Source organism: Aquarana catesbeiana, linkage group LG05, assembly GCF_042186555.1.
Source record: "Aquarana catesbeiana isolate 2022-GZ linkage group LG05, ASM4218655v1, whole genome shotgun sequence".
Classification (NCBI taxonomy): Eukaryota; Metazoa; Chordata; class Amphibia; order Anura; family Ranidae; genus Aquarana; species Aquarana catesbeiana.
In genome coordinates this window covers 186,367,058-186,394,642 of record NC_133328.1, presented here as the reverse complement: position 1 = coordinate 186,394,642, position 27,585 = coordinate 186,367,058, and the positions used below count along the sequence as shown (strand labels likewise).

The following is a 27,585-nucleotide window of genomic DNA, read 5'->3' as shown; positions in this document are numbered from 1 at the left end:
AGCTTTCCGGAAAGGTTTTGGTACAGACAAATAGTCCCAGACAGCTTCATGGTACCACTGCTCTCGATCGGCCTCAATTTCCTGCATAATTTCTTGAGTAACATAAGGAAATTCCAGACCATATTCTGTAGCAACTCGTTTGGTGAGCACTCTCTGTAGTTGGGCAAGTCTAAGTAAAGCTCTGGTTTTTCCCAAACCAGGAGATACACAAGAATTTGTCGATTTGCGCACCATAGATCCAATGGGTATCGGCTCAGACTCAAACGAACCAGTAACTTTAGACAATGTCTCTTGGGTAGTGCTGCGCGGCTCCACACATGGTGATGTCTTCCCAGAATCCATGCCTATCCATTCTGAGAAAGTAAAAGTAGAAGCAATATCTTCACCCTGGGCCCACAATAATTCCTGTGACATTGTCTCAAACAAATCATCATCACCGGAGAGATCTGACAAAGAATCTATCTCTAAGTCTCTCAACTCTTCTGCTGGTAAATATTTACAAAGAGTCCCAGATATGTTCCCCTTTGATCTCTCACCCGTTCCTGTCGTGGACTTCTCCAGATTCATATACTCCTTCAGCTCTGGTTCAGGTAGTCTCTGGGGTAGGCCTCGACAACGGCCGCGGGAAGCCTTCACATATCCCACCTTCCTTGGGACAGGTGCAGCGGTAATAGGTGTAGTGGAAGTAGAAACAAAAGTGATGTCCGCTGATGAAGCAGTAACAGTGACATCTCCCTCAGGAAAACTCACGGTAGCAGATGCAACTAAGGCCTGTTGCTCTCCAGCAGTAAAGGCAGTAGTTTCCACCGTAGCGATCCCTGTAGCCCAGTCCACTCTATAAGCACGGGGTGACATTGTAGGTTCCTCCACTGTGAATAGATATTCTCCACACTGCAAACATCGGACAAATGGACGGAGATGTATGGCCAGTCCCTCACACTTGTGGCAAAGCATGCCCAGCCCTTCAATATCTCCAACAGTGTATAACACAAACCGCCCCTGCGGCTTCAAACGCATGCCGGTATCCGTCAGCAGGGTTCCAGTTAGCATAGCACCCGCAGCGGGACTTGTAGGGAACTCTTGGACCCCATGGCCGATCTTGGACCCCATGGCGATGGTATCAGTGGAAAAAAAGACATGGCTGCAGTCTGATCCTCTCAGTATGATCACGAGGCCTCTCTTCTCCTTTGGAGCCAGACACACACACACGTGTCTCACGCAGTAGCAAGCAGGTGTAGCTCCTCCCACTTGCTCCTCTGATCACGTAGCTCCCGGGCTTTTACTTCTCACCCGCAGCCTACGCAGTCAGAAATATGATCCTGCAGTTTAACCCCTTCTTTTCCTGAAGAAAGTGACAAAGTCCAGAAACCTCTCTTTTTAGCATAGACTCTCGGAGAAATACTTCTCAGAGTTGCTTAGGGCAACGGCAAACAATCCCGGACGAGCCCCCATGCGTAGCACTAACCCCCGAAGAAGCTGCTGAAATAAATTGGGTTGTTGCCGTCACCCCTTTACCTGTAATTTCACCACATCAGGAACCTAGAGTTCATGTTGAGCTTTGTATCCGACAATGTCTGCACCAGTCACTTTAGTATTTTTCCAATGCTTTAATGAAAACTTTTTTAGGAAGTAGCAGTAAAGAGGTAGAAAGGGAGTTGCAGGAAAGTTCAAATACCTTTTTCAGATCATTGAGGGATTGAAGATCTTAGAGACGATTAAACCTTCAGTCCAAAGATCTTTTGCCCACCCAGATAGGTCTCACTCACTGACCTAGCAGCCGGAATGGCGCACGAACAAAAAGTCTCTGCCACAGACTTTAAAGGAACAAAATTGTTGTACGATCCTCTGTCACAGGATGTAGTATTAAATGAACAGTCCTCTGCCACAGGACATAATGGTTTTAGATGAACAGCGACACAGTACCAGAACCTTTAAGCCGACCCGGCAGTACTGTGCGATAAGTTAGGTTAGGATGCATCCTCCAATTGAGTCACCAGGCCCCTCTTGAGACCAGACTTCCGCACGGTCCTCTCCAAGATGTGTCCTCCCCTGGATCTTCTCAATCGCTTGGCTTTTTCCCGCAGGACAGACAGCACAGGACCACCTTTAAACCAGCGGGCCCCAGACGACCTCTGGGCCCACTTATAGTAACACAGCCTCAGGCCAGCATGGCCCCGAGACTGAAAGGAAGCCGTCACACACCTTTAGGCCAGGAGGGCCAGCAGGTGAAAGAGAACCAAAAATAGCGTCTGCCCCTTAAGTACTCTCTCCCAGAATACATAGCAGTGGACCACCTCTGCCGCATTGCTTCTGAGAAAGAGGAGCACTCAACACACTTCAGCCTGTTGCTTTTTAACACCGGCCTGTGGTGACAACGACACCTACAGGCAACAGCGTGAAACTGCACACAACACAGCCAATGCTGGAACAGAGGCTAATTTAGCCATAGATTAAGCTATAAGCTGTCAATGCCCATGGGGCTGGTGCAGTCGTCTAGGCATTTGTAATCTCCACTCTTCTCTGTGCAGCACTTCCGGGACAGATCAGAGCTATTCTAATTGGTCAGCGCTAGCACAGAGAATCGCTCTGATCTGTCCCGGAAGCTCTGCAGAAAGAATCCACCGACTGCTGCACCCAGGGAGGTAAGTAGACTGGGGACTGGAGTGGTGGGGAGAGTGTAGGGTGTTAGTTCACTTTTTAATTTTTTTTCTGAAAAGATGAACTAACTCTTTCAAGTTGAACTCGGGGAATGAGACACAATGTACCCTTGCAGTTGGGCACCCCACTGCACTGCAAGGGTGAAATGCTCATATAGGGGAGTAGAGATAAGCTTGTATTACTTACCTCAGGGGTGTCAAACTCACAGTGGTCTGCATCAGCAGTATGGTTGCCCTAAAAGGGCCAATTGTATCTGGGGCATGCTACATACAGACTGCAGGTTTTGGGAGTGTGTTATGTACAGAGTGCAGGGTTCAGGGGTGTGCTATATTCAGAATGCAGGGTTTAGGGGTGTGCTATGTACAGAGTGCAAAGTCATTGTCCCCCCCCCCGGCTCAGCTCTAGTACTAGTACCTCCCTGTGTAGGTGGCTCTGCCTCGCCTTGCAGGCAGATCGTTCTCTCCATCAGATTCTGGAGATGTGTCCCCCCTTGAATGTGTGCTGGGATCTGTGGTGGGAGCCACTGAGAGAAAAGCTGTCCCTTGTAGACTCAGAAGGCTTCTGTTTACAAGTGACAGAGAAGATTGGGAGCGGAGGGTGAATGCTCCAGCTGCGATGCAAGGGCCACATGACAAGGCCTGGAGGGTCAGATTTAGCCTTGTGTTTGATATGTGACTTATCTTATTCCTGGCTCCAGTGCTGTTCTCAGGCTTCAAGCTGTGGGCAGTTGTTCGGTGTCATTGCGCACAGTTCAGTGCTTTTAGCCCTGCATTGTACATGAGGAGGTGAGCTATAGAAAGGGTGTTGTGGAGACTGGGGGATTGGTCACATGGATTGAGGGACCCTGCCGGAGCCAGGCATTCGGTCAGTGATATCCACCATATCCTTGCACCCCTAGACTCTACAAGCATGTAACCTTGCAGTGCAGGCAGTGGAACACCATTGCAAATCTACATTTTTCTTATTAAAAGGAAGCCATAGATGTATGGTTTAAAATACAGACACTTGGGATAGCCTGTAGTTAACTACAGTAAAAACTCTCCTTTATGACCAAATCCTGGGCTGTTGTGACAAAGCTTGCAGACTATTGGGTTTACACATTCCTTTGGGCCCATTAGTGTGATGGGTTATCTCACTTTCTAATAACAAGAAGGCAGGAAGATCAGGCAAGAGTTGCCGTTTAGATGGGCCCATGATTTGGGTGATGGGTGATAAAAAAAAATCTGGCTTTTGAGGCTGCAGCAATTTTTATTTGGCGGGGGGGGGGGGGGGGGCTGGGAGGCCTTGATGATAGATATCTTTAAAGAGAAACACACACTCAGGGGCAAATGGGGCTCCCTTATCCACATATACTTACCTTGCTAGTGCTCCCCTGACACTCCTTCCTTCTGAGCCAAAAGAGTCAAGAAGCTTTAGGATCTTTGCAAGAATTTTTAGTTTGTCCCCATGAGTGAGATTTCCCCTTCCTTCCTGTCCAGGTGATGGGTACCATACAAGGTGATGGGGGCCATCTATCCAATTGAAGAGAAATCTACAGTAAATACTAGCCATTCCACACTCTATCCAAAACTAGAACAATGTTTTTGGTGGATCTGCACTTTACCATTTAGTGCATTAAGTGGTTCCTTATGATGGAATGATAGGCGATACAGTATATGAGAGTTAAAAAAGGTACTTTGTCTTCCTTTTTTTTTCTGAGGTCCAGCTGTCATCAATGGCTTCCTAGAGCTGTAATGCCGCCCACAGATAGCAGATCTTTATTATCCAATACTATGGATTTTTACACATTTACTTAATATACTTAATATATAAACAAAGTACGGCGTGGCATGGATAATAACTGCAGCTGATAACCTTAGGTCGCCATCCTTCTGTCAAATTCCTCATTGCTTTTTAAAAGTTGTATAGAACATACAATGTCTTCTCTAGGTATAGGAAATATTATTTCCTAATAAACAATCATTATGCAAGCATGCTGTGTTCATAAGGCTTCATGTACTGTGGATGTGGTGATCTCATTCATAGTTTCATTATTTCACAGCTGGATCCCTTTAATGCCATCCTCACTACACTGCTTACAGATAAAGAGAATCTATATTAGTATTTAAGTACATAGAGTCCCACGCTGCCACCTGTGACACCATCAGGAGGCGACTGTCTTTTATGGGTTCTTCCAGCTGGTCCCCTGCTGATGCACCGACGTGCATGCCCAATTTGTAATAGATGTCCCCAAAAGCCTGTTGGGTTGCAGGACATTAGCATGCGTTAAAAAAAAAAAAAAAAATCGTAAAAAAAGAAAAAAATGTAATAAAAGAAGTCCCTAATCACCGTCACACCCATTATATGATAATGTTGTTTTGCACTGGTGACAATATGTAAAAAAAAAAAAAGGATGTAAAACCTTTTTTTTTTTTTTAAATGTGTTTTTTTAATAACAAACATTTCATACTTACCTCCACTGTGCAGTTAGTTTTGCACAGAGTGGCCCTGATCCACCTCTTTTGGGGTCCCCCGGCGGCACTGGTAGCTCCTCCCTGCATCGGGTGTCCACATTGGAGAAGCACTCTCCTTGGTGGACACCTGTGCGGGCGTGCTCCTGAGTCCTGCTTTTGCATGTAGTCACACAGAAAGCAGGATTCGGCCCGCCCCCTGGCGCCTGGGTCATTGGATTTAATTGACAGCAGCGGGAGCCAATGGCTGCGTTGCTATCAATCTATCCAATCAGGACACGAGACACCAGCTAGAGCTGATGTGCTCATTTCCGGACGGAAAAAGACATCGTTCAAGTAAGTAAAATGGGGGAGGGGGGGGGGAGCTGCAGCACTACAGAATGCATAGAAGGCATTAAGGTGAAAAACCATGAGAGTTTACAACCCATTTCATTTCTTCATTTTCTAAAAAAATTGACAAAAAAATTACAACTTTAAAAACTCGCCATGCCTCTAACTACTTAGGACTGTCTACGTTCCAAAAAGGAGTCATTTGGGGGATATCTGTACTGTCCTGGCATTTTCAAGCCTCAAGAAATAAGATAGGCCATCAGTACATCAGGATTGATCAATTTTTAGGTATATACCATAGTTTGTGGACTGTATAACTTGCCTACAGACTAAATAATATACACTGATTTGGGTTATTTTCAAGAAAAAAATGTAGCAGAAATATATTTTGGCCTAAATTTATGAGGAAAAATTACTTTTTTGGAAAATGTTATAACAGAAACACAGAAAAACTTGTTTTTTTCACAATTTCCAGTCTTTCTTCGTTTATTTAGCAAAAAATAAAAAACACAGTGGTGATTAAATACCACCAAAAGAAAACTCTACTTGTGTGAAAAAAATGATAAAAATGTTGTTGGGTAGTGTGGCATGACCGCTCAATTGTCATTCAAAATGTGACAGTTCTGAAAGCTGAAAATTCGCCTGGGCAGGAAGGGGGTGAAAGTGCCCAGGATTGAAGTGGTTAATGACTTGACAAAAAATTTCCTGGGCACCATGGTTTAGCTAAAGAGACATCACAGCAGAAGTAGCTCAGCTTTTAAACACAGCTTTCTTTAAATGAAACATTGTACTGAGGCAGGCTGATAAATGACAATCATCTCTCTTACTCATCCAGTTCAGTATTTACATTTCTCTGTGATCTATCTATCTCCGTAAATATGCTGTTTCAAGGGATAGCAAATGGTGAGAACAGTGAAAGGAGCTGGGAGATGCACATTTTTGGCTGAGCTGAGCATTATTATTTGTATAAATGCCATACTTAAGAGGGGCTGGGGTGGATTTTGTCTGCAAGTCTGACCACTTTCAAGGATCTATAAGGCCCCTTTCACACTGGGGCGGTGGGGGCGTCGGCGGTACAACAGCGCTATTTTTAGCGCTGCTGTACCGTCGTTCTTGCAGCTGTATTCGGCCGCTAGCGGTGCGGTTTTAACCCCCGCTGGCGGACGAAAAAGGGTTAAAATCACTCGTACAGCGTGGATATAGCCGCGGTATTGCCGCGGTATAGCCGCGCTGTCCCATTGATTTCAATGGGCAGGAGCGGTGAAGGAGCGGTGAATACACCGCTCCTTCACCGCTCCAAAGAAGCGGTTTGCAGGACTTTTTTCACCGTCCTGCCAGCGCACTGCTTCAGTGTGAAAGCCCTCGGGCTTTCACACTGAACAAACAGCGGAGGCTGTTTAGGGGCGGTTTGCAGGCGGTATTTTTAGTGCAATACCGCCTGCAAACCACCCCAGTGTGAAAGGGGTCTTACAGGGGCCTCCAAATTTTCTAAACAAAGGGCCAGTTTAACGTCTTTCAGACATTAGGGGGGACAGACTGTGGGCAGTGGCAGTAGAAATGTCTTGGCATCAGTGTACGTAAACAGTGCCCCATCTTTGGTATTAGGGGGAGGAATAGTGGCCCATTTTTGGTGTCAGTAGAAGAAATAGTGCGCCATCGTTGGTGTCAGTGGGAGGAATAGTGCCCCATCGTTGGTGTCAGTGGGAGGAATAGTGCCCCATCGTTGGTATTAAAAGGAGAAATAGTGCTCCATCCTTGGTGTCATAAGGAGGAATAGGGCCCCGTTGTTGGTGTCAGTGGGAGAACTAGTGCTCCATTGTTGGTATTAGGGGGAGAAATAGTGCCCAATCCTTGGTATCAGTGGAAGGAATAGTGTCCCATTGTTTGTGTCAGTGAGAGAAATAGTGCTCCATTGTTGGTGTCAGTGGGAGGAATAGCGCCCGATTGTTGGTGTCAGTGAGAGAAATAGTGATCCATTGTTTGTGTCAGTGGGAGTAATAGTGCCCCATCATTGGTATCAGAGGGGGAAATAGTGCCCCATCATTGGTGTCAGCAGGAGGAATAGTGCCCCATCGTTGGCATGTCAGAGGGGGAAATAGTGCCTCATCATTGGTGCCATTGGGAGGAATAGTGTCCCATCATTGGTATCAGTGGGAGGAATAGTGCCCCATTGCTGGAGTCAGTGGGCAGAATATTGCCCCATCGTTGGTGTCAGTGGGAAGAATAGTGTCCCATCCTTGGTATTAGGGGGAGGAATAGTGCCACATTATTGGTGTCAGTGGGAGAAATTGTGCCCTACTGTTGTCTGTGGCAGGAATTATGCCCCCTTGTTGGCGTCAGCTGAAGGAACAGTGCCCCATGGGCAAGCAATGGGCCTCATCCAGCTCCCAGGTCTCTGGCCAAATAGATGTGGGGAAAGTAGGTGTTTTTTTTTCTTATATTTTGTGACAAACATATAAGGTACTGTTTGGCGATTTAATAAAATATACATTTGTTCCAGTGCCATGTTTTCTTCGTGCAACCAAATGACTGATATTCAGCAGAAGCACTGCTATTCTATTTTAATTAATCAAATTAGGCAATCGCAGTTGTATATAAAAGACAGCGGGCCTGTTACATATCCCATTCTGTTGTATATAGATGCTATATTTCTGACAGCACACGTATAAGCACAGCCTGTTTTCTGCTATATAAATGGAAAAAACGATTCCTGTCTAAGGGTTAGGAAATGTTTATAGATAAATGAAAGCTGTGAAAGGACGTACACGGAACCAAAGACTGTTATAAAAACAGTAGAGAGATGAACTCACAAAGGTGACTTAAGGACTACGGAAGGCACATTATATAGTAGAGGCAGAGTGGGCTGAGGCTGAGATGGAGGGTTTGAAGGAGCGACTAGTGAAATTATAGGATGTACATGAGCCACACAACCCACAGATATATTACTACATACTTGAGGTAACTTTTCTATAGCTAAATCCATGTGGGAACTAATATATTCTGCCCTAAACTGCCACTAGCCTCTAAAATACATTATTGTAATAGTAAGACTCCATGCACACAGGATGTTTTTTTGAACTCTCCTGAACAGCTATGCTCCAGGGGGAAAAAAAGTAGCAATAAAAACATGTCTAAAGCTGCGTTTATTCATTCCATTGTCCAGAATATATATTTATTTTGGCCATTGGAATGAATGAACGCCCAGGCACTTGATGCGCCTTAATGCACCTACCGCTAAAGTGCGTTTTACATGCATTTAGGCATACCACACTTTTTATGACGCTGAAATGCTCCACTTCTAAACATAAAGGCCTTGGGGGTTGTTTTTTTGCCTCTATATGCCTGTAAATGCCTATGTATGCATGGACACATAGGCTACAAAAAGGGGCATTTAAAGGCAGAAATAAAAAAAAGTGCAAAATGCCCCTAAAAGCAGTGTTTTTAACACCCTGTAAGGCCTTACCATGCAGTCTAATTCAGTGCCGACTCTGCTGTTTCATTACATCGCATGCTTGTTTTTTTAACTTTATTTGAAGTGGCATATAGTGACACTTCATTCATGTCATCGCACAGCAGTGTGGTACATTGCGCCGCTTTGTGGTGACATATGGGGGTTATTTACAAAAGGCAAATCCACTTTGCACTGCAAGTGCACTTGAAAGTGCAGTCGCTGTAGATCTGAGGGGGACATGCAAGGAAAATAAAAAAACAGCATTTTAGCTTGCACATGATTGGATGATAAAATCAGCAGAGCTTCCCCTCATTTCAGATCTTCTCATCAGATCTGTAGTGCAAAGTGGATTTGCCTTTCGTAAATAACCCCCATGGAGTCGTGCAGTGTACAAAAACACAGAAATGCTGCATTAATTCACTCGGCACCACACTACATATCACACCAGCATTGCGGTGTGAACAAGCCACAATTGTTTATCCAGTGCGGAAAAAGGCAGGTCATCACACACATGGTGAACTAGCCCTTATTGCTGTGGCTTGCATTTTTTTACACTAAATTAACGCAGCTCACATAGAAAATAAGTGTTTCCTATGTGTCCTGTTCACGCAGCAAAGCTGGTGTGATGTGCAGAAAGATGCAGACATGCTGATGGCACCACAGCACAGGGCAGGATGGAGTGAGACCTGAAAAGAATGTATGCTTTGTACACTTCCAATAAAGTTAAAAAAAGAAAACAAAAAAAATTAAATAATGACTTGCACTGTAAAACACAAGGCACAGCATATCACTGTTTTGGTTGGATGCGGCTGTTTGATCATTTACAAGCTTCTTAACTACTTCCCAGGCGCCGTATTGTCAAATGACCGGTGGGTGGGAGCACTCTCTTTCTGGGGTGACGTCATATGACACCTTCTCACTCTTGCCGTGCTTGCGCATCCGCGGGGGCACGGCAGTTGGTGGTGTGCTCTGTTCCTGGGACACAGCGCATCACCGATACTGGTACAGAGCCGATGATGAGGCTCTTTACCCATGTGATCAACTGTGTCCAATCACAGCTGATCACATGTAAACAAGGAAATGCCGGTTATCTACATTCCTTTCTTCACATTGACAGAGCATGAGGTCAGGAGAGCCGATCAGTGGCATTTCCCCACAGGGGAGACATACACAGATAATCAAGTCAATGATCATCAGTGCCCACCAGTGATGCCAATCAGTCCATTTTAGTGATGCCAATAAGTGCCAATCAATGCCTATGATACCAATCAGTGCCCATCAGTGATGCCTATCAGTGCCTGCTCATCAGTGCTGCCTATCAGCGCACATCAGTGCCGCATATTAGTGGTTCCTCATCATTGCCCTACAGTGCCATCTCATCAGTGCCCATCAGTGTTGCCTATCAGTGCACATCAGTGAAGGAGAAACATTAGTTATTTACAAAAGTTTATAACAGAAACTGATGCCGCGTACACACGAGCGGACTTGCCAGCAGGCTAAACTCCGTCAGCATTTCTGACGGAAAGGTTTAGAACATGTTCTATATCTGAGTCCATCGGAAATGCCGACAGAAAAAGTCCGATGGGGCATACACACGGTCGGAATGTCCGACCAAAAGCTCCCATCGGACTTTTTCTGTCCGGCCGTGTGTACATGGCATAAGAAAAACTTTTTTTTTTCAAAATGTTCTGCCTTTTTTTTGTTTGTTTAGCGAAAAAACCCAGTGGTAATTAAATACCAGCAAAAGAAAGCTCTATTTGTGTGAAAAAATTATACAAATTTCATATGGGTACAGTGTGGCTTGACCGTGCATTGTCATTCAAAGTGTGACTGCACTGAAAGCTGAAAATTGGCCTGGGTAGGAAGGGGGTGAAAGTGCCCAGTAGGCATGCAGTTAAATAGCTAAGCATCTGGTATGATCATTTCTTTTGTAGGATTAACAACTGTGCCTTCCTTCTGTAGACATAGGAATCTCATGCTGACTTTAGATCTAGTTTTAGCATGAGCTTGTGTTGGCAGGACTTTGTTTACATCAGAACTACTTCTCCTCCCATACAAGTCTATGGGAATGCAAAGCAGATTGAAGCAGGCCAAATGCTGTTCATAAGGAGGTCAGCTGCACCTGTAACTGAATTATGGTCTCAGAAGTGTCTGAAAATGATGTCTAAAGCACGTTCCATTTGCCCATCGGTGCAAACCCAAAGCCTGTCTACACAGGTCTTATTGATGTTTTCCATGGTTGGCCCTAAATCCACACCAAGACCATCAAGCCTTGTTTATATGGGTGGCCAAAGGCTGGTAAAAACAGGTGGTTGAGCTATAATGTTATTGCCCTTTGACCGCTAAGCAGTAAGTTAAAAGAGAAGTATGGGTTTGGGTTTTTCCCCCCATCATACTTACCTAGGTGGATGCAGCATCGGTCTGATGCTGCATCTGTCCCCTGGCACCCCTACACTGAGAACCGAGCGATCGAACATTGCCGATGGCTCGGTTCTCATAGCTTCCTGAGCAGAGAGCTGCTTCCTGTCAATCAGCATCTCTCCGCTCTGCTTCTCCACGCTCATTGGAGAGCTGAGCTGTGGAGGGGCAGGGAGCGGCCATCTTAGGCTCTCAGTGGCTCGGTGAGAGGCTGGGACAGGTGTCAGTCCAGGCACCTGGCAGATCCAGACTTCCATTGTAGTAATGACGCCGTGCCTGGACTGATCCCTGTGATGTCAACAGAGAGCGGACTTCAGTCTGCTCTCTGCTGAAAACGGGTCACAGAAGTGCAAAGCGAATTGCACTCGAGTGACCCAAAGAAGAAGCCCAGCCAAACGAGCTCAGGCTGGACTTCTCCTTAAGGCTACTTTCACACTGAGGCGTGCGGGCGCTGGCGGTACAGCCGCGCTAAATATAGCGCCGCTTTACCGTTGTTTTAGCGACACTAGCAGGGCGGTTTTAACCCCCCGCTTTGTGGGCAGGTTTACAGCGCTGCCCCATTGTTTTCAATGGGAAGGGACGCTTTAGAAGCAGTAAATACGCTGCTCCTACAGCGCTCCAAAGATGCGGCTTGCAGGACTTTTTTGACCGCCCTGCAAGCGCACCGCTCCAGTGTGAAAGCCCTCAGGGCTTTCACATTGGAGTGCATTGAGCGGCTCTTTCGGGGCGCTTTGCAGGCGCTATTTTTAGCACTTTAGCACCTGCAAAGCGCCTCAGTGTGAAAGGAGCCTTAAAGCTGTCTAGGTTTACTTTCACTTTAAATAGTTCATTAGGGCCAAGTTGGATACATTTTTTCATGATGTATCTTTTAAACAGTTTTGAATTGTCATAAAGATCTGGTTAGTAATCATACAGTATTAGGCTATCATTTTTGCTTTCCACATTTACGGCCTCATGCACACTGGACATTTTTAAAGTGGATTTTAGGGGCATCTGGCATTTTTTTTTTCTGCCTCTAAATGCCCTTGCATTTTAGCCTATGTGTCCATGCACACAAAGGGGTTTAGAGATGTTTAGAGGAAGGGGCATTAAGAGGCAGAAAAAAAATCCCACAGCCAGCAAGTCAAGGAGCAGCAGCACTTTGGCAGAAAAAAAATGTTTGATGTGTGTAAACGTGTCCAAACACACATTTCGAGTTTGAACGTTATTTTTTCATTTCAATTGCCAGTATAAAATAATATTCTGGCAAATTAAATTATTTGACGACCAAGTGCTTGATGCGCCTAAATGTGTTACACATGTTTGTAAACGTCAAGCATTTTTCTGCCAAAACGCTGCTGCCAGGAGTAAAGCCGTTCAGGAGAGGTAGAAAAACGTCCAGTGTACATGAGGCCTAAAGTTTATTTGTTAACCACTTGCTTACTGCGCACCTAAACCCTCCTCCTGCCTAGACCAATTTTCAGCTTTCAGCGCTGTCACTCTTTGAACGACAATTACGCGGTCATACAACACTGTAGCCAAATTAAATTTTTATAATTTTTTTTCCCACAAATAGAGCTTTCTTTTGGTGTTATTTGATCACCTCTGGGTTTTTTATTTTTTGTTAATAAATTAAAAAAGACAAATTTTTTACAAAAAAAAAAATACAAAACCGTTTTATATTTTGTTAACAGGTAATTTTTCTCCTTCATTGATGTACGCTGATGAGGCCACACTGATGGGCACTTAGAGGCTGCATTAATGGGCACTGATAAGGCGACACTGATGGGCACCACTGAAGGGCATTGATAGGTGGCACTGATGGGTGGCAGTGATGGGCACTGGTGACACTAATAGGCAGCACTGCTAGGTGGCACTGATGAGGCACCACTGGTGGGTATTGATAGGTGGCACCTGTGGGCACTGATAGGTGGCACTGATTGCTGGCACTTTTGTACTGTGGGCACTGATTTGTGGCACTGATTTGTGGCACTGGCAGACGGTACTGGTGGGCACATAACATGCTGTTCCTCTTCGGAACCTATGTCCCTTCAAACAGAAGCCGGTGATCTGCTTTTTTTCTCCTCACGCTGTCAGCGTGAGAAGAAAAAAAAAACAAAAACGATTACCGATCTTCTGTTTACATCATGTGATCAGCTGTCAGCTGATCACGTGGTAAGGGGCCGAGATCAGCCCCTTACTCGGATCTGTGATCACCCAAGTCTCAATGACTCAGGTGATCACAGCGTGCGTTGCGCACCCCCTTCAGGGGGGCATGGCGAGCCTGCAAAGGGGAGGACGTCAAAGCAGATCTGCGCTGTAGCCGTCATTCGGCTATAGTGTGGATCTGAAGCAGTTAAATAAAGTGGGAAAAAAAGCTTAAAGAAGAAAACTAATGCAGCCACCACATTTAAAGTGTTACTAAACTCACAACAGTAAAATCAGTGTGTATATGCAGTAAAGCATGCTTGTTATACTCACCGTGGAACTTAAGTGGTTAATTCTTTGCATTGTATATAAATCTTGTGTGATCCTGTCTCTCTGATCCTCCTCTTCTATAACTGACTCCAATCGATCTCGTGATAGAACAGAGCCTTTGGAGTCGGGCTGTACATGCTCAGTTTTGTGTTTATTGCTAGTTTTTCTGGGTTTAGTAACACTTTAAGGACTGCTTTTTCTAAAATGTTTTTGGCATTCACAAAAAAAAAAAACGCTACTAAAATACCGCTCACGCTATATTATGAAGTGATGTGGTATAATTTTAGTGAAACCTTGCAGTAATTTAACGCCAGAGGTAGCCAGCATCCTTAACAACCATTAGTAAATAGCTGGTTGTTAAGGAGAGGGTGGCTGCCGCATCTTTACCAGCCAATGAGTCATCAGAGGGAACCCCTCCGACAGCTGAATGTAAAGAAAAGGATTGCCGGCATTAACAAAATCACGAAAAAAATGGTGTGGGGTCTCCCCCAAAATTGATACCAGACTCTTATTTGAGCATGCAGCATGGCAGCGAGCGGCCCCCCTCCTGAACCATACATGCCCTCAAAATGGGCGGGGGGGGGGGTGCTCTGGGGCAGGGGGGGCTTCCCCCCCAAAGCACCTTGTCCCCATATTGATGGGGACAAGGGCCTCTTCCCCACAACCCTGGATGGTGGTTGTTGGGTTTGCGGGTGAGCAGCTTATTGGAATCTGGAAGCCCTCTTTAACAAGGGGGCCCCAAAATCCCACCCCTACCAAAAAAGTGCACAAAAAAGTAAAGAAAAAGGCAGACACAGTTTTTGACAAGTCCTTTATTTTTTTGAAAAACTTTCCCCTAGTGTAGATCACAATGACTACAGACCCGAAAAAAAATAGAGGTCCGTCCCCGATGTTTGCCTGCTGATGTCTGACAGCTCTGCCACCTCCTGCTGCTAAATGAACTAAGGGGTGGGGATGCCCGGCAATGTTACAGAGTGGCTCGCCCCTTTGTGACATCATCGACCCAGCATGCCCCAGGTCAGTGACATCATACGGAGGTGGGGCCACCCGGTTATGTCACAAGCCAACATCAGGTGCAGACCAAAAAGTGTAGAAAATAATTTCGCGCTACCCCTAATATCAAGCAGCTAACACACCAAATTGGATAAATGGCAGAAACAAAAATGAAAACAAAAAGTGTAGCGCTATAACACAATGGGCTATAGGCCCAAATAACATCTGAAGATTAGAAACATTGCATGAAGAAAATAAATAGTGACATAGAAAATGGCACTATAAATAAAACATTTATAATGTAAAAAAGTTGAGTGACCATATAAGTAGCAACCCTAGTAACAAACAGTGTGACTGAAATTTCAATAAATGTGCAATGCCAGTCTATATATTTAAAGTTGTAGGACTCTGTGACAAAAATTCCAGTGAGGAAAGATATGTAAAAAAGTTGAGTGACCATATAAGTAGCAACCCTACTAACAGTGCGACTGAAATTTCAATAAATGTGCAATGCCAGTCTATATATTTAAAGTTGTAGGACTCTGCAACAAAAGTTCCAGTGAGGAAAGGTGTGTCAATCCAAGGGCAAAAGAATCTGTGACTGTGATCGAACCACCACCATGAGAAGAGGAGGCTTACCGGGAATGTTTGAACACGCCAGAACATATGCTCTGCGTGTCAAACAGGCTTTTAATATGATGGGTAGATACAGGAGACATTGATTTCTCTGGGCTGAAGACCCCCCCCCCGCTCACATCCAAGTAAGGGCGCGTGGAAAGTAGCCTCTCATGCGTAGTGGTACTCCGACATTCAAAAATGTGAAGAGGATGATTATAGATGGAAAAGCGCTTATGTTAAATCAAAAGGCAGCAGTGGGGACCTTCCCGACGCATTTCGTCTTCCAAGGACATCGTCTGGGGTGTCCAACCCTGGGGAGTCTTCAGCCCAGAGAAATCAATATCTCCTGTATCTACCTTTCTTCAGATGTTATTTGGGCCTATAGCCCATTGTGTTATAGCGCTACACTTTTTGTTTTCAACATCAGGTGCGGGCCCCTTTTTTTTTTGTTTTAACCGAGCATTTTCAGTGTCTTGCAGGTAAATAGCGCAAAATGGTATAGTAAATTGACAGTTTCAGGTACGCATGCAATATTTAGGCATAATGTGCCTGCACACCTAAATACAGCATGTAAGATGATTTTGTGAATGGAGCCCAATGACCATTAGTTTAATATTCATTATCCACCTTCAGTAGGTCAGGAGGAAGGGTTGGTATTTACCAAAAGACATTTTACGGGTGACTACACCAACATAACCAGAGGCTTTAGCTTTAAGCAGGTATCCTGATCCTTGTGAGCAGGTAGCCACTCTGGCTCTAAAAAATAAATGCTCATTCATAAGCAAAGCTTGGAGGATCAGAAGTTGTAGAGGACTGTGGTCCCAAACAAGATTATGGTTTAAGGTATATGAATGGCCTAAAAATATAAGATAGTAGGAGGAAGAAGGAGGGGATGTCAATGTCCAAATCAGCTTTTCTCAACCTTTTTACCCCAAAGAAACCCCTAAAATTCTTTTCAGGTCTCAGGGGACCCTTAATAAAACCAACTCATTGAGGTGCATATAGGAAAATGCCTTTTTCATTGATGGTTAGAAGATGAAACCCTTACAGTGGTGGTCAGAGAGCCACCCTTACAGACAGCTTAAAAGATAACTGGGGTGCAGCTGGCTTTGCCAAGTGGCATTGATCCTGGAACAAATACCATCAAATGGAAAGCCATTCAGCTGCAGCTTAAAGAACCCCTACCAACCTTCGGAGGAACCCTAGGTTTTCACAGAACCCTGGTTTCAAATGGCTGGTCGAAAAAAAAACAAAAAACATTGGGTTTCCCTTTTAATAGATGAATGATGAATTTCCACTGTGGCTTACTTTGCAGCAGCTATGTTAGAAGTAAAAAAAAAATGCTCTTTAAATGCTCTGCTAAACAGATGCAATCCATCTGTGACAATATATTATTAATGGCTGTTTTTGTCAAGGGGTGTGTGTGTGTGTGTATGTTACACATCACTCAGTATTTTTACATATAGCTCTGAGTCAGTTTTCTACTATTTGCTTCAGCTATAAAATTTCTGTATAAGTAGGCATTAAAAGGCTCAATCACATCATATCGGCTGATCTGCAGTGATCTCCAGATCTCCATAGACCAATGTAGGATTAACACAGGATCAATGCAAGGGCACATAGAAATCAATTGTGTTGGTAAAATTGCCCCAGCCCCCCCCACACTTCTTTGAAACCATCACCTAGTGAGGATATCCTGACAGCACCCCTTACTTATCAGTAGTGATGAGCTTGGTCATGTTCAGAGTATAGAGCCCATGTGTGCAAGCCTTCCAGGAAGCTGTCACCTGTACGGGTCAATCATCTACACATGCGGGGGTGCAGATGCTCGTGGCCGACGGTCGCAATGACCGCCAGCCATGAGCGATCGCAGGCACGAGAGGCAGAACAGGGATGTGTGTGTGTAAACACATAAATCCCTGTACTGTTAGGAGAGACAGATGGTGAGTTCCTAATAGCTAGGAATCACGATCTGTCATTTCCTCTAGGTCAGTCCCCTCCCCCTACAGTTAGAAACACACACAGGGAACACAGTTAACCCCTTGATCGCCCCCTAGTGTTAACCCCTTCCCTGCCAGTGACATTTTTACAGTAAACAGTGCATCTTTATAGCACTGATCACTGTATAAATGCCAATGGTCCCAAAAATGTGTCAAAAGTGTCCGATCTGTCTGTCATAATGTCGCAGTCCCGATAAAAATTGCAGATCACCGCCATTACTAGTGAAAAAAAAAAAAATAATAATAAAAATGCTATAAATCTATCCCCTATTTTGTAGATGCTATAACTTTTGCGCAAACCAATCAATATACGCTTATTGCGTTTTTTTTTTTTGACCAAAAATATGTAGAAGAATACATATCGGCCTAAACTGAGAAAAAATTTACTTTTTGAAAAAAAAAGCAAAAAGTACAAAATGTTGTGTTTTTTTCAAAATTTTCGCTCCTTTTTTGTTTATAGCGCAAAAAAGAAAAACCGCAGAGATGATCAAATTACATCAAAAGAAAGCTCTATTTGTGGGAAAAAAGGACGTCAATCTTGTTTGGGTTCAGCTTTGCACAACCGCACAATTGTCAGTTAAAGCGACGCAGTGCCGAATCGCAAAAAAGGGCCAGGTCATTCAGCAGCCAATCTTGGGGGGCTGAAGTGGTTAAAGTGATATTCTGCAAGAGCAGTTCCATTACATTTTTGAATGATCCTGTGCATAAATGTTAGAAAACAAGCACGTAATCTAGGTATAGTAGATGTTAAGTGGGGGTATGCAAATTATGACCGAAATAGATATATGGCAAACCATTGCATGTTTTTTTTTTTTTTTTTAATTGCATATTGCATATGGAGACATACAACATCCAAAAACAATTATAACCCAATCGCTATTAAAGCTCGAAAACTTGATGAGTCTGTGATGTTGTTGTTCAGAGTTACTAACGACATAACTATTTAGCATAGACAGCAATTATCTACTTGCTCATCTAATAGCAGCATGGTGGGTGGAGGTGGTAGTAGTCATCATTTACAGCTCAGGATTGAGATGGTGATTACTGGCTCTACAGTTATACATGGCTCTGTTGCAGCACTCACAGCTTAGCAACTCGTGGGACATTTCCAGGCTTGTGGTTATCAGAAATCAAACTGACTGTGTTGCAACCTTTGAAGTCCACACTCCTGTACACTGTGCATGATGCTTATATAGAGCCTTTGCCTTCTTCATATATGCTTACATAGGAAGCAGATAACGGCATCATGATAACACAGAAGGAATGCAGTAAGCACACACCCCAAAAGCATTGCATGTGTTTTCTGCAATAAAGAGCCTGTCTGCTCATACATTTTGTTTTGTAGGCTTTAGTTCCAGTAACAGACAGACAATGTAAATGTAAATGTGAATGTTCAATGTAAACAGACAGATCCCCGTTCTGACAGGGGAGGTAGAGAGAGATCTGCTGAACCTAGTGATCAGGATCAGTGATCTCTCTCCTCCTCCAGTCAGCCCAACCCCCCCCCCATACAGTTAGAAACACTCCCAGGGAACACACTTAACCCGTTGATCACCCCCTAGTGTTAACCCCCTCCCTGCCAGTGACATTTATACAGTAATCAGTGGCTATTTTTAGCTCTGATCGCTGTATAAATGTCAATGGTCCCAAAAAAGTGTCAAAAGTGTCCGCCGCAATCCCTCTAAAAATCGTACCATTACTAGTACACAAAAAAAAAAATTAATAATAATGCAATAAAGCTATCCCCTATTTTATAGACGCTATAACTTTTGCGCAAACCAATCAATATATGCTTATTGTGATTTTTTTTTACCAACAATATGTAGCAGAATATTGTTTTTTTTTTTTCAAAATTGTCGCTCTTCTTTTGTTTATAGTGCAAAAAATAAAAACCGCAGAGGTGATCAAATACCACCAAAAGAAAGCTCCATTTGTGGGGAAAAAAAGGGCGTCGATTTCGTGTGTGTCGCACGACCACGCAATTGCCAGTTAAAGCGACGCAGTGCCGTATCGCAAAAAATGGCCTGATCATTAAGGGGGAAATCTTCTGGTCTGTAAGCGGTTAAGTAAAAATAAAAATAAAGTTGCCCCCCCCCCCCCCAAAATTTTGAGGTCCCCCACTTAGACTTATACACACATACATAGTTAGTCAGGTTGAAAAAAAGACACAAGTCCATCTAGTTCAACCAAATAAATAAATAAAAAATAATATCATACAATCCTATTACCCACAGTTGATCCAGAGGAAGGCGAAAAACCCCAGCAGAGTATGATCCAATTTGCTACAGCAGGGGGAAAAATTCCTTCCTGATCCCCTGAGAGGCAATCGGATTTTCCCTGGATCAACTTTACCTATAAATGTTAGTATCCAATTATATTATGTACATTTAGGAAAAAATCCAGGTCTTTCTGTATTTAGAGATGAAATCTCTTTTTCTCTAGATGTAAAAAGTGCCCCTTGTCTTCTGTGATGACTGTAAAGTGAATAACTCAACACCAGGTTCACTATATGCACCCCTTATATATTTGAACATGTTGATCATATCCCCCCCTTAATCTCCTCTTCTCAAGAGAGAATACATTCAGTTCCTCTAATCTTTTATCATAGCTGAGCTCCTCCATGCCTCTTATCAGTTTAGTTGCCCTTCTCCGCACTTTCTCCAGTTCCCCGATATCCTTTTTGAGAACTGGTGCCTAAAACTGAACTGCATATTCCAGATGAGGTCCTACTAATGATTTGTACAGGGGGAAAATGATATCTCTCTCTCTGGAGTCCATACTTTTGTTAATACATGAAAGGACTTTGCTCGCTTTGGAGACCGCAGCTTGACATTGCATGTTATTATTGAGCTTATGATCTACCAAACCCCCAGATCCTTCTCCACTATGGATTTCCCCAGTTGTACTCCCCCTAGTATGTATGATGCATGCATATTCTTAGTAACTTTCCATTTATCAACAATAAACCTCATTTGCCACAGTCACCCAATTAGACAGTACATTGAGGTCGACTTGTAAATTGGAGACATCCTGTAAGGACATTATTCCACTGCATAATTTGGTGTCATCTGCAAAGACAGAAATGTTACTTTTTATCCCAGACCCAATATCATTTATAAAGATATTAAAAAGTTAGGGTCCCAACATTGAACCTCGGAGAACACCACTGATAACCTTAGACCATTCAGAGTAAGAATCATTACCCACTACTCTCTGAATTCGGTCTTTTAGCCAGTTTTCTATTCATTTACAAATTGATATTTCCAAGCCTGTAGACTTTACCTTACACATGAGCCGTGTGTGGGGAACTGTATCGAACGCTTTTGCAAAATCCAAGTATACCATGTTCACAGCCACCCCTCTGTCCAAGGTTTTACTTACCTCTTCATAAAAAGAAATCATACGAACGTAAACGTATGCTTCAGGGGTGGCTACATGTGAAAACGTTAATTGTGATACACGTTACATATCTTCGTGCACACCGGAGTGAGAGCAAAAATTCAAACACAAGACCTCCTCCGTAACACTAAACTGATACCTATAGGGGGCTTTTGAAGCATCACCTATAGAAAATATAGGGTACTGAAGTTTGTCGCCATTTCACGGGCGCACACTAATTTAAGGTTTGACATGTGTGGTATCTATTCACTCGGTGGATCCTCACCTTTTCTACTTTACCAAAAATCTGGGTAGTTTATTGCATTTGTTTGCCCTAAAATTCACTTTAGTGTGTTACTGAAATTTTGCATTAATATCGCGTGACATAAAAAAAATTGGAACTACCACTATTGTATTCTCTAGGCTGTCTGCTTTCAGAAAATATATCATGTTTGGGGGTTTCATGTAATCATCATGTGTGCAAAAAAGGGCTCTGGCAGTGAAAGGGTTAATGCTCCTTGATTATTTTGCCTTCTTTGCTGTCAGTGAAAGCGATCGTTAGAATACTAGAAATGTTCTCAGACAGTACAGGTCTATGCATGAAATCCTTTCAAATTTACCCAAAAATTGGCGCAGCCTTCACAGCTTTAGGAAAGGAGTTTACACCTCGGGGTCATAGTTAAGCTGGGCACACACTATGTGAATTTTGTCTGCTTCCTGATTCGCTGTGTGGGAGGTCCTGTCGGCAACCTCTCGCCTCACATCCTTCAATTGAAAAATCGAAGGAGCCAAGTGGAAAATGCTTGGCATTTACTGCAGCCAATCAGATACAGTCTCTGTTCAGGTATTCTGACACTCACCTCTGAAGGCTGTCAGAATGCAATATCTGCAGCGGGAGATTCCTCCATCCGCATTGTATAGTGTGGATGGGGGAATCTGTTAGATTGTCGTCCATTAGCCCGCAGGCTACACAAAAAGATTCTCTATGTGTATACTCAGCTTAAGGATTCACACCGTGTGTGCTGCGTTCAGTGCCCGCTTTACATTGATTTGACGTGCGTTGGCATCTGGTTTTTTTTTTCAGCAGAATCTAAAATACTTTATTTGGTTTTCCTTAAAGCAGCTGTGACGCATAATAGTGCATTTAAATGCAGCGTAGGTGGTACATATGGCCACAGAAGCGCATGCCGATGGCGTTTTGCACTGGCACTTACCTGCGTATGATGGATTTTCCTGAACACAAAATGGCCACGGTGGGGTAAAATGCACATGGGTAGGTAAACGTTGAAGCAAAACAGCATTGGTGTTACCACAAAAACAACTATGCACTTCTGTGGTCAGGTGTACAGGTCTCTGCATGTGGGAAATGCCGCGCGTTCTACACTAGAGCTTCATTGGCTCCTGCAAACAGTGTGCCTGCTGATGTAATTACAGTGTGTACAGGGGCAGATCATGCACATGGCAACTAAGTAGAAGCCTAGGGCCCAATGGACATCCAGGGGACACAGCTACAACCTTAAAGTGGTTGTAATCATCAGACATAAAATATGAACAAAACATATCCCTCTATCAGCATGGGTCAATTCTGACAAGTTTTTGACATCAAGAGAAAAAAAGTGACAGGGGAGAGATCTCCAGCACACAGCCTGTGATTGACAGCCTTTGCTATGTTCCTTCGCTCCAATCAACTCTCACTAAGCTCTGCAGAGTGCAACTTCAGCTCTCTGTCCCCTTTTTCTGACAGCTCAGACAAGCTGTATAAATTATGCACTTTAAATGGCTGAAGAAAAGACTGCAGATAAACAGGTACAACTTACATAGGAGGATTTGTTTAATCTTTGTGTATCATCTAAGGATAGTCCCTTCACATGGAATATGTAAGGGTTTACAACCACTTAGAGGGGGCTATTTTTTATTGTAAACTAAGCCTAAGGGAGGGTTATAACCCCTGTCAGCTTAATGCCATCTGTGTCCCATTTGGGAGATGTCCCTTCACTTCCTGTCCCATAGCCAAAACAGGAAGCGAGAGGAAATCCCTCCAAATTAAGGGCATCTCTTGGTGTAATTAGAACTAGTATCGCCACTGGTAGATTTCCCTTTGATTCCTGTTCTGGTGACAACCCCGAATTTGGGATTTTCTTTCGCTTACCTTCTTGATGATAATGGAAAACAGGACAAATTTAGAGGGTGATAGCAATAAAAACCTGACAGGTGTTCTAATCCCTCTCCAATCTATCCAAAACCAAAAAAAAGTTTGGCTTTTAGTTATACTTTAAAGTGGTTGTAAACCCTTATATATACTCAGTGAAGGGGGGCGTGGCCTGGCAAGCGATGGTGTAGGACATATACTCAGTGAAGGGGGCGTGGCCTGGCAAGCGATGGTGTAGGACATATACTCAGTGAAGGGGGGCGTGGCCTGGCAAGCGATGGTGTAGGACATATACTCAGTGAAGGGGGGCGTGGCCTGGCAAGCGATGGTGTAGGACATATACTCAGTGAAAGGGGGCGTGGCCTGGCAAGCGATGGTGTAGGACATATACTCAGTGAAGGGGGCGTGGCCTGGCAAGCGATGGTGTAGGACATATACTCAGTGAAGGGGGGCGTGGCCTGGCAAGCGATGGTGTAGGACATATACTCAGTGAAGGGGGGCGTGGCCTGGCAAGCGATGGTGTTGGACATATACTCAGTGAAGGGGGGCGTGGCCTGGCAAGCGATGGTGTAGGACATATACTCAGTGAAGGGGGCGTGGCCTGGCAAGCGATGGTGTAGGACATATACTCAGTGAAGGGGGGCGTGGCCTGGCAAGTGATGGTGTTGGACATATACTCAGTGAAGGGGGGCGTGGCCTGGCAAGCGATGGTGTAGGACATATACTCAGTGAAGGGGGCGTGGCCTGGCAAGCGATGGTGTAGGACATATACTCAGTGAAGGGGCGTGGCCTGGCAAGCGATGGTGTAGGACATATACTCAGTGAAGGGGGGCGTGGCCTGGCAAGCGATGGTGTAGGACATATACTCAGTGAAGGGGGGCGTGGCCTGGCAAGCGATGGTGTAGGACATATACTCAGTGAAGGGGGGCGTGGCCTGGCAAGCGATGGTGTAGGACATATACTCAGTGAAAGGGGGCGTGGCCTGGCAAGCGATGGTGTAGGACATATACTCAGTGAAGGGGGCGTGGCCTGGCAAGCGATGGTGTAGGACATATACTCAGTGAAGGGGGGCGTGGCCTGGCAAGCGATGGTGTAGGACATATACTCAGTGAAGGGGGGCGTGGCCTGGCAAGCGATGGTGTTGGACATATACTCAGTGAAGGGGGGCGTGGCCTGGCAAGCGATGGTGTAGGACATATACTCAGTGAAGGGGGCGTGGCCTGGCAAGCGATGGTGTAGGACATATACTCAGTGAAGGGGGGCGTGGCCTGGCAAGTGATGGTGTTGGACATATACTCAGTGAAGGGGGGCGTGGCCTGGCAAGCGATGGTGTAGGACATATACTCAGTGAAGGGGGCGTGGCCTGGCAAGCGATGGTGTAGGACATATACTCAGTGAAGGGGCGTGGCCTGGCAAGCGATGGTGTAGGACATATACTCAGTGAAGGGGGGCGTGGCCTGGCAAGCGATGGTGTAGGACATATACTCAGTGAAGTGAATATTCTCAGACGATACGGAGATTAAATACATCTTTCTACATAAGTTGGACTTGTTTTTCTGTAGTCTTTTTCAGCCATTTAAAAGTGCAGAATTTAAACAGCTTGTCTGAGCTGTCAGAAAAAAAAAGATAACGGGGAGCTAAAGTTACACTCTGCAGATCTTAGTGAGAGGAGCTCATTGGAGGGAAAGGACACACACCCCTTCGCACAGCACACAGGAACAGAGCTGAGGTTGTCAATCACAGGCTGTGCCTTGGAGCTCCTTCCCCTGTCACCTTTTTTCTCTTGGTGTCAGGAAAACTGGTCAGAAGTGATTCATGCTGATTGCAGAGGATAGAAGCTTCAGACAGAAATGTCATGTAGTACTCTTAATTAAGTACACAGCATAGAGGGATATGCTTTGCTCATATTTCAGTTGGATGGGGGGTGTACACAGACTGTGATGCATTGCATTGTGACACAGTGAAAATGATGGCCACCTCCAGGCTTGGTGATCGGTACCTCCAGCAACCATTCAAAGGAATAGGGCTGTGCTGTAACTGCGAGCCAAATGCTAGGACTCCATCACAGCTCACTATTCCCATTGAAAAAGACTGTTCAGTTGTAAAAAAAAAAAAAGGCATTTAGGAGGCAACAGTATCACCTGATTGCCTGTCAGCAGCACCTGCACTGCTCTCTGAACAGCGATCCACCGCAGATCACTCTTGAAGAGTGATACAGGTGGAGAAAATGTACAGCTGAGCTGCATTTTTACCACCCCCTTATGCTGCAAAGACAACATTGGGGGGAATAGATATGCTGCGATGGTTTACAATGCGGAGTGGCAAGTTATCACCGCTGTATAACTGAACACGACCCATTCAACTAGTGTGCGGGGTTCAAGCAGGTGGAGTGGGGGGCACCTCCTCACTGCTTGTCAAATGCTCTTGGAAGAGAGATCGGAATGTGGATCGATCTTCAGAAAGCAATGCTAGAGATATGAATCTGGATCGCTCTTCAGAGAGCAATGCTAGAGATATGAATGCAGATCGCTCTTCAGAGAGCAATGCTAGAGATCAGAATCTGGATCGCTCTTCAGAGAGCAACACTAGAGATATGAACGCAGATCGCTCTTCAGAGAGCAACACTAGAGATATGAACACAGATCGCTCTTCAGAGAGCAACACTAGAGATATGAACGCCGATCGCTCTTCAGAGAGCAATGCTAGAGATATAAACGCCGATCGCTCTTCAGAGAGCAATGCTAGAGATATAAACGCCGATCGCTCTTCAGAGAGCAATGCTAGAGATCAGAATCTGGATCGCTCTTCAGAGAGCAATGCTAGAGATATGAACGCAGATCGTTCTTCAGAGAGCAACGCTAGAGATCAGAATCTGGATCACTCTTCATAGAGCAACGCTAGAGATATGAACGCAGATCGCTCTTCAGAGAGCAACACTAGAGATATGAACGCAGATCGTTCTTCAGAGAGCAATGCTAGAGATATGAACGCCGATCGCTCTTCAGAGAGCAATGCTAGAGATATGAACGCCGATCGCTCTTCAGAGAGCAATGCTAGAGATATAAACGCCGATCGCTCTTCAGAGAGCAATGCTAGAGATCAGAATCTGGATCGCTCTTCAGAGAGCAATGCTAGAGATATGAACGCAGATCGTTCTTCAGAGAGCAATGCTAGAGATCAGAATCTGGATCGCTCTTCAGAGAGCAATGCTAGAGATATGAACGCAGATCGTTCTTCAGAGAGCAACGCTAGAGATCAGAATCTGGATCGCTCTTCAGAGAGCAACGCTAGAGATCAGAATCTGGATCACTCTTCATAGAGCAACGCTAGAGATATGAACGCAGATCGTTCTTCAGAGAGCAATGCTAGAGATATGGACGCCGATCGCTCTTCAGAGAGCAATGCTAGAGAAATGAACGCAGATCGTTCTTCAGAGAGCAATGCTAGAGATATGGATGCCGATCGCTCTTCAGAGAGCAACGCTAGAGATATGAACGCTGATCGCTCTTCAGAGAGCAATGCTAGAGATCAGAATCTGGATCGCTCTTCAGAGAGCAACGCTAGAGATCAGAATCTGGATCGCTCTTCAGAGAGCAACGCTAGAGATATGAACGCAGATCGTTCTTCAAAGAGCAATGCTAGAGATACGAATGCCGATCGCTCTTCAGAGAGCAATGCTAGAGATATGAACGCAGATCGCTCTTCAGAGAGCAACACTAGAGATATGAACACAGATCTCTCTTCAGAGAGCAATGCTAGAGATATGAATGCGGATCGCTCTTCAGAGAGCAATGCTAGAGATATGAACGCAGATCGCTCTTCAGAGAGCAATACCAGTGTAAATCAGACCCCCACAATATCCAAAAATAAAAGTTGCCTTTGGTTCTATGTTACTGGGGGGGGGGGGGGGGTAACACTATTGGTGACAGCTGTCACCTTGCTGTCATTTAATGTCTCCTGGGACATCTCCTTGCATATGGCAATCTTTATGGATCAATAGAAGGGATGGGGGAGGTGACAGGTCTACCAGCATGCCTGAGGCCCTGTCCATCCTTCCATCTCTCATAGACAGCACAGATCCGTCATTGTCTCCCTCGGATTTCCTATCACTGTGTACATTGGACAGCAGGCAGATTATTCCGAGCCCATCACTATACACATCCACTGCCTGCCGCTAGCTGTGTGCTGTTTCCATAGATCCCGGTAACCCGCATTCTCTGATTGGCCGCCGCGTTTATCTAGGTTCGAACAGCTACACACCGACGTCACCTGTTGCTATTTGCATAGTCACGCCTTCCGGGTTTGTCGGTTTCGGAATGGTGACGTCCGCTACGTGCTCCTATTCGTCAGCGGCAGAGGAAGAGGCGTGTCGGTGGCCGGAAGTCCTGGCTGCTGTACTCTGCGCGCTGACTGGCTGACTAGCTCGGGAGAAAGGAGGGATTTCCGGTTGACAGTGCCCGGCTCTCCCTGGGGGTTCTGTCTCCTGTGCTACCGCCGAGACTCAGGTGAGGGGAGGAGGGGAAGGTGGCTACGTGAGCGGGGGTACGGGAGGAGAGGCGGGCCCGGACAGTGCTGGGCAAAGGGCTGTGTAATGTGTGTTATTCCGGTACCGAGCCGGTGTCTGTGTTCATCACACCTCATAGGAGGATGGCAGTCCAGTCATCATCATGTGTTCATCACACC

At 44.9% G+C, this 27,585-nt stretch overlaps 1 protein-coding gene across 4 annotated transcripts in view; it reads left to right on the top strand.

The window, feature by feature from the left end:
• The window catches only part of CUL1 (cullin 1), a 159,772-nt gene that overhangs the window by 14,367 nt on the left and 117,820 nt on the right, over window positions 1-27,585 (top strand). The window contains exon 1 of one of the 4 annotated variants that reach the window (XM_073630446.1): window positions 27,253-27,407. The exons of the other annotated variants lie outside the window; for them this stretch is intronic. The gene's annotated coding sequence lies outside the window, so the exon portion shown is untranslated. Of the gene's footprint in view, window positions 1-27,252; window positions 27,408-27,585 lie in introns of those variants that run through there. 4 annotated transcript variants of the gene reach the window in all.